Genomic DNA, 11,208 nt, shown 5'->3' with positions numbered 1-11,208 from the left:
TGTGAGAAAAATGACTAGTTGAAGGATATTTATGTTTTTAATGTTCATTGTTGATATTGATGTTGTCGTTTGGGTTGTTGTTGATGATTTCTAGCCGAGTTGAATTCTCGGGGTGCTATATGTATAGGGGAAGTGCTGCCGAAATTTCGGTAGCCAAATATGCATTAAGTTGAAACTTTGGTATTCATAGCTTACAATTGGTAAGCTTGACCAATTGCAGTTTTTCGACGAAACGGGAAGTGAGTTTGGAAAGGCTTAAGGAGCGTGAAAGGTATGTAAAGCAAACCCAATTCTTCCCTTGGCATGCCCTTAGTGTATTAGGGTCGGATCCGGGCCTCGAAGGACCTCTTGGCCCTCGGATTCCGCAAGACAAAATTTCAGTTTTTCCTTCAGTAGAATTGAACCATTTTGATACGCTTTTTCTGAAATTATGCAATTGTGCTCTAAATTACTTAGAAAGTCATAGGATGTCTGTATAACCTTCGTAGATGATATTATATGTTTAGAGGGCACAATTTGAGCCCGCCGCCTTATTTGTTCTGAGGCGGGCCCACTAGTTACGTTTTTGCCCCTAATGTGTTAAAGCTTCCTTTTTAAGCGATTTTTGAAAGAAATGTTTTAATTACCCTACTAATCGCTTAACGAATATTATTTTAAATATTCTGTTAAATATTATAAATTATTTTGACACTCGGAATGACTTCGGGAAAGTTATACTTCTGTAATTTATTATGATATCCGAAATACATTTATTATGATTCCGTCCGACCCCATTGAATTTGTTTGTCTTTGATACGCTTCATCGAGTCATTGAAAACATTTATTATATTTTTAAATTGCATTAGTCTCTCACTACTCCATTCGTGGATGTCCCAATGTTTCCCACACTGATCCCGGGCCAGGATATGTTGTCAAGCGTAATTCTCTGCATTGTTCGCCGCGTCCCGATGTGAGGGGGCAGGTATACGCGTACATGGGTCTGTGGAGTATGATGTGCCATGTCCGCCTATTCTGTTCTGATCTGTTATGGCCATTTTGATATGACATTTTATGATACGGGGCCACGCCCCCTTTTCTGATTCCTCTGTATAGTGGCACCAGCGTCGGGAGGGTGGCCACATTCTGTCTGCCGAGTCTCGTGGCAGGGACCGGATATGATATGATATGACATATGTTTCTGTACGCATTTTGTCTGTTTTGGAAATATGCATTTGACACTCTGGATTCTATACTCATTTTCTGTAACCATTATGATTTGACTTCTGTGATTCCGCTTTACATATTCAGTACATATTTCGTACTGACCCCCTTTCTTCGGGGGCTGCGTTTTCATGCCGCGCAGGTACGGACGACAGGTTTGCTGATCCGCACGTTTAGGATCCCATTTCTGCTATTTTGGGGCGCTCTCTTCTACAGAGCCCACCTTTTGGTACAGTCTGTCACTGCTATCTGGATATGTACTTTGTTCAGGGTATGACGGGGCCCTGTCCCGTCTTATGATTATGATATGTTCTGTAGAGGTCTGTGGATACATCTGTGTGGGTTCTGTACATATGTTTGGGATGTTTTGGTTTTATGACAGCCTTATCGGCTTTTGTGTGCCAAGTCTGTTTTTCTGCTAAATTCTGTAGCATCCACTAATGTTGCTATTATATTACATTATTTTGATAATATGCTAAATTGGGTATCGGGTACGTATAGGTGCCCAGCTAGGGCACTGGTCGCGGCCCACGGAGTTGGGTCGTGACATTAACTTTCTTCAACAATCCTATAACGATTACAACTTCATTTCCAAGTCATTAAACCTTCATTTTCTTATGGATTCCACAACAACAACAACTAAAATATCACATAGAATCAATTCACCATAACTTGCCAAATCAACCCCTATTCGGCCACAATAACATCATACATGTTTTCATGCATTTTTGTCCATTTCTATGTATTACAACAACAAACAAAAGACTAAGTAAAAATTAATTCATTCTTTCTACACAACACCATTCCATTCGGCTACAACACCAACACACATATATGCCATGAATTCCATTCATTTCTATATACTTCAACATACATAAATCATCTATAACATATGTAAAAGAGGATTGAACACATACCTTCCTTTCCACTCATCTTCTTTTCGGTTAGACTTGTAATTGCAAGAATGAATGATTTTCTTGCTCCAACAACTACACCACGTTATACAGGACCTTCAAATTAGTGGGGATACTCGGAGAAAATATTTTTGGAATCAAAGTTGAAGACTCTATTTTTTTCTTGCCTTGGCCGAATATGGCCCTTTCTCTCCTCTTTTTTTTTTTTCTGCAAGCTTCTTGATTTAAAATGATGAATTTGTCATCTTTCTCCATATATATGCTTGCCCCCCTTTAAATATGAAATGGCCACATGCCTCCCCTTCTTTATTTTTCTAGAGTGTTCTTCCTCTTTTCTTGAAATTTCTTAAATTAGTCAAAGAAGACGAATTTTCTTATAATAACCAAATGTGGCCACTTGTCTTATTATATACACTTTGGTCCATATCCACATTAAATAAAATGTGGACATATACCTATATGTTACACGGCCAACATGGCCTCTTTCAAGAACCTTCTTGAATTTTGTGAAATTCCCATTTTGCCCCTAGACTTCCGCAATATTACCATGAGCCATTTTGTGAATTTCCCTTTTTACCCTTGACCTTTCTCAATATTTCCATACTAATAATATTCATAAATAATATTCATGACCCACTTGTACATTAAAATAGTTTTGGAGGATGGTCATTCCCTTAACTTACCACAACTACCTTGGAGTATCGGAGCGTACAAAGTACGGGCTATAACATCCTCCCCCCCCCCCCCCCCCCACTTTAGAACATTCGTCCTCGAATGTTCAACTAATCTTATGGGGTCTCGTAGCACTTCGGGGGGTCCCTTTCATAGCTGTCCTTTCTTTCATGCTCACTCCTTAACTTTTACCCTATTTTCCTCATAATCGAACTCCTCGGTTTCTACATCACTCCTTCCCAGATCATCTGTTCTCCGTTACCGTTTCGTCACCACAGCTTATCAGAAACCGCATCCTTGGCGCGCAACCTTCACTTGATGATCCAATATGGCCGTCGGCCGTTCCTTGCTCTCATATTCCTTGGCCCAAGTATACTTGTTTTTGATCTTTTTGTAGTGGCACTCTGGTGTGAATTTCCTACAATTATGGTCTCCCCCCTTTACGGGGCTCCTTATATGCCAACAGTTCTTCTATAAAATCTTCATTTATACCTTATTCCTCACCTTCTTTCCAACTCTGTGCCTATCATATCGAAAACTTCTTATCCTAAGTTCCTCTTTCACTTTCTGCCTATGTCGTCATTTTGTCCACACTTCCTATACTCTTCCATCCACTACTCGTCCTTTCACTTGCTTGGCTCACCTGCTCGTGATTCTTCTGTAACTACGTGTTGGTGCTGTAGCTGTGCGTTCATATCTCTCAAGCGTCCCGCTACTTGTGTTCTTAGCACAGTATCCTCACAACTTTCACTCTCCCTATCCTTGTTCGTCGAACCTTTAACTATATTAATATAGCTACATACTTATTCTTTTATAGATCTCTCATCTCAACATCATCGCAAGCCTAAGCATTCTCTCTCTTACTTCACATCCCCCTATCCAAGTCACTATTCCTTTAGCCCCACTTGTCGAAAACGGTTCTCGAACCCCACACACTCCTCTCCTGTTTCCTTTTACCACACTCTATCCCTTTTCATATGCCTACTTTTGAATGTTTATCCCAATAGTTTCATACTTCGCCGGTAATTTCTCTTGGGGGCTTCACTCACTAAGGTTTCTTACCTTTTACCCTTTCCGACACTTTGATCTCTTCGTTTCCTTCTACTCACTCCCTTTCTTTTCCAAATATCGTTATACTAGAATTTCCAAGATTAACCTATAGTAAAAATAATAGCAGTTTACCTAGTAACACTGGTACCATTTATTTTTGCCGTCCCTCGAACTTTGGTACCCTTGCGTGATCAATGCCTTCCTTACCGTAGCGCCGGTTGCTGGAACTCACATGTCCACCGATACAATAATATGTGGGGTATCGTACACATTCATATATATATATATATACTATCAACTAGCCCACAAAATACTTCCATACGCTATTCAAGCCTATCCTAATTCCCGAGCTGTGACGCACTCTCTGTCTCTTCACCAATCTCGTCTGGCTCGTCCTATGCGTCTTCTTATGGTCTCCAACCATCCCATATACTCTAATTTCTCTTAGGCTACTCTAACTTCTCATGTTTCAATTTATAAAATTCTTGCATACTTCCCAAGGGGTCACCCATCCTAAAATTGCTCTCACATGAGCACGCTTAACCTCGAAACTTCGCTGAGATCCGGTGCCTTACTGCTGATATAATCGCGTCCACTTCCTCGCATGAACTTCACTACATGTTCTGGAGCAAGTCGAAGTCTTACAGATTCTGAAACATTTCGTAACACGTCCTTTCTTTTACAATTACTATTTTACCCTTTTCAATTCCCAATGTTCACCACCCACCTGTGTGTAGGGCTACTTCCTGTCCTAGGCTTCCAGATTCCCGATGGTAATGATCACACCTTCATCGCCATGCCAAATCCATAACCTTTCTGAAACAACTCATCTCACTTACTACCTATTTACAGTATTTCCTTTCCACGCTTCTTCCTGTTAGACGTATCCGTTCTGGCAGAATCTCCTTTACCATTTCTACTATTCAAGATCTGTTAGCAGAAAATATCGACAATACTTCACAGAACATACGGCTAGATGACATATTCCAGCCATCCAGAACTTCCAGTTCCAAGTAACAGAACAAATATCCAGACTTACCTCTGTGACTTGCCATATCGTCACTCCCCTTCTTCCGTCGCTACTAGGCGTTTGCGGAAATCAACGATTACTATATGGAATCTTATTTCCTATGACTTGGCCCTATCGCACGATCTAAGACAGAAAGAAGGTCAACAATCCCTAGATGCCCCGCAGCCTCCTGTACATAAATGTGGCCGGCTTCACACCCATAAACAGGACTCTACTGGACACGACTTTGCAGACAACCCCTAGGACGACCTGCTCTGATAACACATTGTCACACCCCAACCTTACTAGGGTGTGATGGGCACCCGACCCCATATTCGGAGCCGACCGAACCTGCTGACTCTTATACTTAGCCTCTTTAAACTCTTACATCAATAAGAAGTGGAAAACATAGTAAAGCTTTCAGAATTTTTCTTTTCTTTGTACTCAATTCAAACAAAATCTGTAATCATATGAAACTTATATTATAACACGAATGACACATCGGCTAGTTGAGCCGCTTACTGAACTGATAACCAATAACCACAACTCTATCTGCAAAGTCACTAACTTCGAACAAGACATCATAGCATAGTACGCTGACTCGGCTACACTCCAGGGCCAAATGGAGCTCGCCAACTTCGCTAGAACATCTTCTATGATAGCTTTTGCTCATCTAGGTGTACCTGCGCGGCATGAAACGCAGCCCCCAAAGAAAAGGGGTCAGTACGAGCAATGTACTGAGTATGTAAGGCAGGAATAGTAACATAGTATGGAATATAAATATGAATAATAACAGGATGGAAATATAGAACATATCATGAGGTAAAAGAGTAACCTGTACATATGAGTGGCCTTTAGGGCGGATGCCATGCATGCTTATCTTTCCTTTGAAAACATTTCTTTTTCATATATAGAAAATAGAACAAGTCATAGCGCCGAACAACGTCGGCTCGCCCACATAGCGCTGAAATACGTCGGCTCGCCCATATATCCCGCGTCCGGGATGAATATGCCAGCTGACCAGGTGGCAATGCGTCTTATAGCGCAACATATCTCCCTCCCCCCCATATACATATACATATATCCCTTTTCCCCATATTCCCCATATACATATGCATATAACAGCATGCATGAGAGCCCAAAGAAAGTCATGTATCTATCGGAGTGACGTAAGGTCGGTAACCTCCGATTACATTATGGAATAACCAGGGTCGCTCTGTCTCACCTTGAAGGAACGATAATTATAAGGCGAGACTATCAACGAAGGATAGCATTAAGAGAAAACATAGAATAAGATCATAAACCTCATAAGACGTCAATTCATATACTTTGGAGTCTTTAGAAAATAGAGTCATAATCAAGGAATAGAATTGAGGATCAAGAACTAGCTCGATGTTCTCATATTCATATTGAATCCATAACTTGAGACTTTCAAACACGAAACCCATCCTTATCGTAATCATCATGGACATATTCTCATCTTTGACAACATCGTTTTCATTACAAAAACATGTTCGTCGTTGTAGTCATAAAGGTTAACAAAATCATCAACCTTTGTTTTGGAAAAATATAGACAATTTGGAAAACGTTTATGGGTTATCGGAAGAGAATCATGCCTTAGAGTCATAAACATCTAACTTTTGAAAGCAAGGAAAAATATGGAAATACTTATGAAATCATAACATCGGGATCATGCCTTTGAAAGAAAAGGGGCAAGCCTTAACATACCTGTTCCGCGCCCTATTAGCTACGCTTAATTGTCCAAGCTCGCTACCGCTACTCTACATTCAAGAAGGTTAACGCAATCATTAGATTCATCACCATATACTTGTCTTAATTCTTCAAATAAATTCACTTATGATCTGCCAAAATTTCGGCAGTACCTCCCCTGTAAATACACCATCCCCGAGAATCTAACTCGGCCAATTCAACAACAAACCCGAGAATGGAACTCGGCCACATTATCAACAACAATACCAACAATTATTCTAACAATACTACAATATTCATAATGATCCAATGCTACCCGAATCCTCCAACTTCAACAAAAGTATTAACCACACATTTTTCTCATTCTAGATTCATAAACCATATCAACAACCATGCATTAACAACATCATTCATACAATGTAATAATCCAAGCTAGTATCGCATTAACTTTCTTCAACAATCCTATAACGATTACAACTTCATTTCCAAGTCATTAAACCTTCATTTTCTTATGAATTCCACAACAACAACAACTAAAATATCACATAGAATCAATTCACCATAACTTGCCAAACCAACCCCTATTCGGCCACAATAACATCATACATGTTTTCATGCATTTTTGTCCATTTCTATATATTACAACAACAACCAAAAGACTAAGTAAAAATTAATTCATTCTTTCTACACAACACCATTCCATTCGACTACAACACCAACACACATATATGCCATGAATTCCATCCATTTCTGTATACTTCAACATACATAAATCATCTATAACATATATAAAAGAGGATTGAACACATACCTTCCTTTCCACTCATCTTCTTTTCGGTTAGACTTGTAATTGCAAGAATGAATGATTTTCTTGCTCCAACAACTACACCACGTTATACAGGACCTTCAAATTAGTGGGGATACTCGGAGAAAATATTTTTGGAATCAAAGTTGAAGACTCTATTTTTTTCTTGCCTTGGCCGAATACGGCCCTTTCTCTCCTCTTTTTTTTTTTCTGCAAGCTTCTTGATTTAAAATAATGAATTTGTCATCTTTCTCCATATATATACTTGCCCCCCTTTAAATATGAAATGGCCACATGCCTCCCCTTCTTTATTTTTCTAGAGTGTTCTTCCTCTTTTCTTGAAATTTCTTAAATTAGTCAAAGAAGACGAATTTTCTTATAATAACCAAATGTGGCCACTTGTCTTATTATATACACTTTGGTCCATATCCACATTAAATAAAATGTGGACATATACCTATATGTTACACGGCCAACATGGCCTCTTTCAAGAACCTTCTTGAATTTTGTGAAATTCCCATTTTGCCCCTAGACTTCCGCAATATTACCATGAGCCATTTTGTGAATTTCCCTTTTTACCCTTGACCTTTCTCAATATTTCCATACTAATAATATTCATAAATAATATTCATGACCCACTTGTACATTAAAATAGTTTTGGAGGATGGTCATTCCCTTAACTTACCACAACTACCTTGGAGTATCGGAGCGTACAAAGTACGGGCTATAACATCCTCCCCCCCCCCTTTAGAACATTCGTCCTCGAATGTTCAACTAATCTTATGGGGTCTCGTAGCACTTCGGGGGGTCCCTTTCATAGTTGTCCTTTCTTTCATGCTCACTCCTTAACTTTTACCCTATTTTCCTCATAATCGAACTCCTCGGTTTCTACATCACTCCTTCCCAGATCATCTGTTCTCCGTTACCGTTTCGTCACCACAGCTTATCAGAAACCGCATCCTTGGCGCGCAACCTTCACTTGATGATCCAATATGGTCGTCGGCCGTTCCTTGCTTTCATATTCCTTGGCCCAAGTATTCTTGTTTTTGATCTTTTTGTAGTGGCACTCTGGTGTGAATTTCGTACAATTATGGTCTCCCCCCTTTACGGGGCTCCTTATATGCCAACAGTTCTTCTATAAAATCTTCGTTTATACCTTATTCCTCACCTTCCTTCCAACTCTGTGCCTATCATATCGAAAACTTCTTATCCTAAGTTCCTCTTTCACTTTCTGCCTATGTCGTCATTTTGTCCACACTTCCTATACTCTTCCATCCACTACTCGTCCTTTCAATTGCTTGGCTCACCTACTCGTGATTCTTCTGTAACTACGTGTTGGTGCTGTAGCAGTGCGTCCATATCTCTCAAGCGTCCCGCTACTTGTGTTCTTAGCACAGTATCCTCACAACTTTCACTCTCCCTATCCTTGTTCGTCGAACCTTTAACTATATTAATATAGCTACATACTTATTATTTTATAGATCTCTCATCTCAACATCATCGCAAGAATAAGCATTCCCTCTCTTACTTCACATCCCCCTATCCAAGTCACTATTCCTTTAGCCCCACTTGTCGAAAACGGTTCTCGAAACCCACACACTCCTCTCTTGTTTCCTTTTACCACACACTATCCCTTTTTATATGCCTACTTTTGAATGTTTATCCCAATAGTTTCATACTTCGCCGGTAATTTCTCTTGGGGGCTTCACTCACTAAGGTTTCTTACCTTTTACCCTTTCCGACACTTTGATCTCTTCATTTCCCTCTACTCACTCCCTTTCTTTTCCAAATATCGTTATACTAGAATTTCCAAGCTTAACCAATAGTAAAAATAATAGCAGTTTACCTTGTAACACTGGTACCATTTATTTTTGCCGTCCCTCGAACTTCGGTACCCTTGCGTGATCAATGCCTTCCTTACCGTAGCGCCGGTTGTTGGAACTCACATGTTCACCGATACAATCATATGTGGGGTATCTTACACATTCATATATATATATATATATATATATACTATCAACTAGCCCACAAAATACTTCCATACGCTATTCAAGCCTATCCTAATTCCCGAGCTGTGACGCACTCTCAGTCTCTTCACCAATCTCGTCTGGCTCGTCCTATGCGTCTTCTTATGGTCTCCAACCATCCCATATACTCTAATTTCTCTTAGGCTACTCTAACTTCTCATATTCCTCTCATGTTTCAATTTATAAAATTCTTGCATACTTCCCAAGGGGTCACCCATCCTAAAATTGCTCTCACCTGAGCACGCTTAACCTAGAAACTTCGATGAGATCCGGTGCCTCACTGCTGATATAATCGTGTCCACTTCCTCGCATGAACTTCACTACATGTTCTGGAGCAAGTCGAAGTCTTACAGATTCTGAAACATTTCGTAACACGTCCTTTCTTTTACAATTACTATTTTACCCTTTTCAATTCCCAATGTTCACCTCCCACCTGTGTGTAGGGCTACTTCCTGTCCTAGGCTTCCAGATTCCCGATGGTAATGATCACACCTTCATCGCCATGCCAAATCCATAACCTTTCTGAAACAACGCATCTCACTTACTACCTATTTACGGTATTTCCTTTCCACGCTTCTTCCTGTTAGACGTATCCGTTCTGGCAGAATCTCCTTTACCATTTCTACTATTCAAGATCTGTTCGCAGCAAATATCGACAATACTTCACAGAACATACGGCTAGATGACATATTCCAGCCATCCAGAACTTCCAGTTCCAAGTAACAGAACAAATATCCAGACTTACCTCTGTGACTTGCCATATCGTCACTCGTCTTCTTCCGTCGCTACTAGGCGTCTGCGGAAATCAACGATTAGTATAAGGAATCTTAATTCCTATGACTTGGCCCTATCGCACGATATAAGACAGAAAGAAGGTCAACAATCCCTAGATGCCCCGCAGCCTCCTGTACATAAATGTGGTCGGCTTCACACCCATAAACAGGACTCTACTGGACACGACTTTGCAGACAACCCCTAGGACGACCTGCTCTGATACCACTTTGTCACACCCCAACCTTACTAGGGTGTGATGGTCACCCGACCCCATATTCGGAGCCGAGCGAACCTGCTAACTCTTATACTTAGCCTCTTTAAACTCTTACATCAATAAGAAGTGGAAAACATAGTAAAGCTTTCAGAATTTTTCTTTTCTTTGCACTCAATTCAAACAAAATCTGTAATCATATGAAACTTATATTATAACACGAATGACACATCGGCTAGTGGAGCCGCTTACTGAACTGACAACCAATAACCACAACTCTGTCTGCAAAGTCACTAACTTCGAACAAGACATCATAGCATAGTACGCTGACTCGGCTACACTCCAGGGCCAAATGGAGCTCGCCAACTTCGCTAGAACATCTTCTATGATAGTTTTTGCTCATCTGGGTGTACCTGCGCGGCATGAAACACAACCCCCAAAGAAAAGGGGTCAGTACGAGCAATGTACTGAGTATGTAAGGCCGGAATAGTAACATAGTAAGGAATATAAATATGAATAATAACAGGATGGAAATATAGAACATATCATGAGGTAAAAGAATAACATGTACATATGAGTGGCCTTTAGGGCGGATGCCATGCATGCTTATCTTTCCTTTTAAAACATTTCTTTTTCATATATAGAAAATAGAACAAGTCATAGCGCCGAACAACGTCGGCTCGCCCACATAGCGCCGAAATACGTCGGCTCGCCCATATATCCCGTGTCCGGGCATCCCGCGTCCGGGATGAATACGCCAGCTGACCAGGTGGCAATGCGTCTTATAGCGCAACATGTCTCCCTCCCCCCCATATACATATACATATATCCCTTTT

Source organism: Lycium barbarum, chromosome 5, assembly GCF_019175385.1.
Source record: "Lycium barbarum isolate Lr01 chromosome 5, ASM1917538v2, whole genome shotgun sequence".
NCBI classification, from domain to species: domain Eukaryota; kingdom Viridiplantae; phylum Streptophyta; class Magnoliopsida; order Solanales; family Solanaceae; genus Lycium; species Lycium barbarum.
The sequence above is the reverse complement of the archived record's forward strand: the minus strand, read 5'-3'. Positions refer to the sequence as shown.